Source organism: Eriocheir sinensis, chromosome 20 (assembly GCF_024679095.1).
Source record: "Eriocheir sinensis breed Jianghai 21 chromosome 20, ASM2467909v1, whole genome shotgun sequence".
NCBI classification, from domain to species: domain Eukaryota; kingdom Metazoa; phylum Arthropoda; class Malacostraca; order Decapoda; family Varunidae; genus Eriocheir; species Eriocheir sinensis.
The window spans coordinates 11,865,524-11,869,249 of record NC_066528.1 but is presented as its reverse complement, the minus strand read 5'-3'; the positions used below and the strand labels follow the sequence as shown (position 1 = coordinate 11,869,249).

Sequence of the window (3,726 nt, the reverse complement as noted above, 5' to 3'; positions counted from 1 at the left end):
TTAAACAATACTGTTAATGATCATCAAAATGATTTTGTTCAGATGCTTATCTTACTTTATAATACTTGTACATGTGTATCCCTATTCTGTATTGCTCTGTGACTTGTCCATGCGAGTGTTCCGCAACTGTGTGATGCTGTTGTGTTCAGCCCTGACGTGCGTGTATTAATACATGTGATCAGTCTGCAGCACCCCATTGTGCACGTCATTATATTGTGTTCAGCCCTGACGTGCGTGTATTAATACATGTGATCAGTCTGCAGCACCACATTGTGCACGTCATTATATTGTGTTCAGCCCTGACGTGCGTGTATTAATACATGTGATCAGTCTGCAGCACCGCGTTATGCACGTCATTTCAACTTTTTTTATGGTATTTAATTTCATAAATCAGTCAATCTTTTTCCCGTTGGGGGCGGGGACGTAATTCATGCTTCCCTGCTTGTTACAGTTGTTTTGGATTGTGAGAAATCAGTCAATCTTTTTTGCTCGTTGGGAGACAGGGAAAACGTATTTCATGCTTTCGTACTTGTTAATGTTGTGTTGGATGGTGACATATTAATCCCTTTACCTTTGAGGGGGCGGGAGATGTGTTTCATGCCAAGGTACTCGTCACTGTTGTGTTGGATGGTGACATATTAATCCCTTTACCTTTGAGGGGGCGGGAGATGTGTTTCATGCCAAGGTACTCGTCACTGTTGTGTTGGATGGTGATATATTAATCCCTTTACCTTTGAGGGGGCGGGGAGATGTGTTTCATGCCAAGGTACTCGTCACTGTTGTGTTGGATGGTGACATATTAATCCCTTTACCTTTGAGGGGGCGGGAGATGTGTTTCATGCCAAGGTACTCGTCACTGTTGTGTTGGAGGGTGACATATTAATCCCTTTACCTTTGAGGGGGCGGGAGATGTGTTTCATGCCAAGGTACTCGTCACTGTTGTGTTGGAGGGTGACATATTAATCCCTTTACCTTTGAGGGGGCGGGAGATGTGTTTCATGCCAAGGTACTCGTCACTGTTGTGTTGGATGGTGACATATTAATCCCTTTACCTTTGAGGGGGCGGGAGATGTGTTTCATGCCAAGGTACTCGTCACTGTTGTGTTGGAGGGTGACATATTAATCCCTTTACCTTTGAGGGGGCGGGAGATGTGTTTCATGCCAAGGTACTCGTCACTGTTGTGTTGGATGGTGACATATTAATCCCTTTACCTTTGAGGGGGCGGGGAGATGTGTTTCATGCCTAGGTACTCGTCACTGTTGTGTTGGATGGTGACATATTAATCCCTTTACCTTTGAGGGGGCGGGAGATGTGTTTCATGCCAAGGTACTCGTCACTGTTGTCTTGGATGGTGACATATTAATCCCTTTACCTTTGAGGGGGCGGGAGATGTGTTTCATGGCAAGGTACTCGTCACTGTTGTGTTGGATGGTGACATATTAATCCCTTTACCTTTGAGGGGGCGGGAGATGTGTTTCATGCCAAGGTACTCGTCACTGTTGTGTTGGAGGGTGACATATTAATCCCTTTACCTTTGAGGGGGCGGGGAGATGTGTTTCACGCCTAGGTACTCGTCACTGTTGTGTTGGATGGTGACATATTAATCCCTTTACCTTTGAGGGGGCGGGAGATGTGTTTCATGCCAAGGTACTCGTCACTGTTGTGTTGGATGGTGACATATTAATCCCTTTACCTTTGAGGGGGCGGGGAGATGTGTTTCATGCCTAGGTACTCGTCACTGTTGTGTTGGATGGTGACATATTAATCCCTTTACCTTTGAGGGGGCGGGGAGATGTGTTTCATGCCTAGGTACTCGTCACTGTTGTGTTGGATGGTGACATATTAATCCCTTTACCTTTGAGGGGGCGGGAGATGTGTTTCATGCCAAGGTACTCGTCACTGTTGTGTTGGATGGTGACATATTAATCCCTTTACCTTTGAGGGGGCGGGAGATGTGTTTCATGCCAAGGTACTCGTCACTGTTGTGTTGGATGGTGACATATTAATCCCTTTACCTTTGAGGGGGCGGGAGATGTGTTTCATGCCAAGGTACTCGTCACTGTTGTGTTGGATGGTGACATATTAATCCCTTTACCTTTGAGGGGGCGGGAGATGTGTTTCATGCCTAGGTACTCGTCACTGTTGTGTTGGATGGTGACATATTAATCCCTTTACCTTTGAGGGGGCGGGAGATGTGTTTCATGCCTAGGTACTCGTCACTGTTGTGTTGGATGGTGACAAGTTTCAGCGAGTGCCCGCCGCTGTTGTGCAAAATCCTCAGGCTGCATTACGCGTGCCTGGGCCAGCACCACGGCCATCCTGACACACTAGAAGCTACAACAGAACAAAACACGTAGCTACTACAGGCAACTTTCACGGTGTTAAAAGAAAACCTAAACTTTTAGTACAACACGGCTATGAAGTAACAAACATCTGTGCTTTTCTTGCATCTTTGGGGTATTTTGCACAGCGCCGTCCCCTCCCCGGAACAGTGTGGTGCCGCGGCCGCCTCGGGAACACACGGACGGCGCAGAGTAATAGTAGAGGGGCAAGAACAGCATATACCACAGCGAACACTTAGAAAAGAAAACAATGATCCTAAGTGGATGACTCGTGGACTAAAACACGAGATTGGGTTAAAGAAGGGAATTTATCAGAAAATAAAGAATGGGGAAACACATCTCAGGGGCCGGTACGTCGAACTATCTAGATTAGTTAAGAAAAACACCAGGATAGCAAAAAAGAACTATGAGATCAAAGTAGCAAATGAGGCGAAAAGTAATCCTAAGGGCTTCTTTCAGATGTATAGAACAAAAACACGGGAGAAAATTGGACCGCTGAAATCAAACACAGGGGAGCTAGTAGAAAATTACGAAAATATGAGCACATTGTTGAACGACTACTTCCTTTCAGTATTCACACAGGAGGATCGAACGACTATACCGGAAAGAGTTCAGGTGTACGAGGGCGGGGATGGTGATAAATTGAGGGATATAATCATTACCAGGCAAGTAGTTCAGGATGAGATAGATAAGCTTAAGAAGAACAAGTCGCCAGGTCCTGACGGGATATTTCCGAGGGTATTAAAGGAGCTAGGTGATATAATCAGTGACCCACTAACCGACATCTTTAAGATGTCGGTAAATACTGGCTATGTGCCGAGCCTATGGAAAGTAGCTAATGTGACGCCGATTTTTAAAAGGGGACAGGTCAGTTGCTTCAAACTATCGCCCAATTAGCTTAACATCGGTTATAGGGAAGATGCTGGAGTCCATAATAGCCAGGAACATTCAGGAGCATTTAGAGAAACATAGCTTAATTCACGACTCGCAGCATGGGTTCACAAAAGGTAGGTCATGCCTCACCAATCTCTTGTCCTTCTACAATAAAGTATTTGAGGCGGTTGACAGAGATGAAAATTATGATGTAATCTATCTTGATTTTAGTAAAGCGTTTGACAAAGTTCTTCACCAACGACTGTTGCTTAAATTACAGGCTCACGGAGTAGAGGGTAAAGTTTTGAACTGGGTCAAGGCGTGGCTTAGCAATAGGAAGCAAAGAGTGCAAATCAATGGTAAAAGATCTGACTGGGGATGTGTTACGAGTGGGGTCCCACAAGGTTCGGTATTAGGTCCACTTTTGTTTATTATTTATATCAATGACTTAGACACAGGAATTAGTAGTGATGTTAGTAAATTTGCAGATGATACCAAGATCGGTAGAGT

The 3,726-nt window shown here is 45.0% G+C and overlaps 2 long non-coding RNA genes across 19 annotated transcripts; one reads left to right on the top strand and one right to left on the bottom strand.

The window, feature by feature from the left end:
* Window positions 1–550: 550 nt before the first annotated feature.
* On the top strand, window positions 551–2,267 carry LOC127001181 (uncharacterized). Of its 14 annotated transcripts, none has more exons than XR_007754859.1 (6): window positions 551–685; window positions 767–846; window positions 1,007–1,086; window positions 1,248–1,327; window positions 1,408–1,487; window positions 2,131–2,267. It is a non-coding gene; the product is annotated as an uncharacterized LOC127001181 (long non-coding RNA). The 14 variants fall into 14 exon arrangements; XR_007754854.1 differs by having other exon boundaries at window positions 1,167–1,327; XR_007754855.1 differs by lacking the exon at window positions 767–846 and having other exon boundaries at window positions 1,167–1,327.
* LOC127001182 (uncharacterized) lies at window positions 559–2,192 on the bottom strand. Of its 5 annotated transcripts, none has more exons than XR_007754868.1 (5): window positions 2,097–2,192; window positions 1,695–1,856; window positions 1,374–1,453; window positions 732–892; window positions 559–651 (listed from the first exon to the last, which is right to left on the bottom strand). It is a non-coding gene; the product is annotated as an uncharacterized LOC127001182 (long non-coding RNA). The 5 variants fall into 5 exon arrangements; XR_007754869.1 differs by having other exon boundaries at window positions 1,776–1,856; XR_007754870.1 differs by having other exon boundaries at window positions 1,695–1,775; window positions 2,097–2,182.
* Window positions 2,268–3,726: the final 1,459 nt, after the last annotated feature.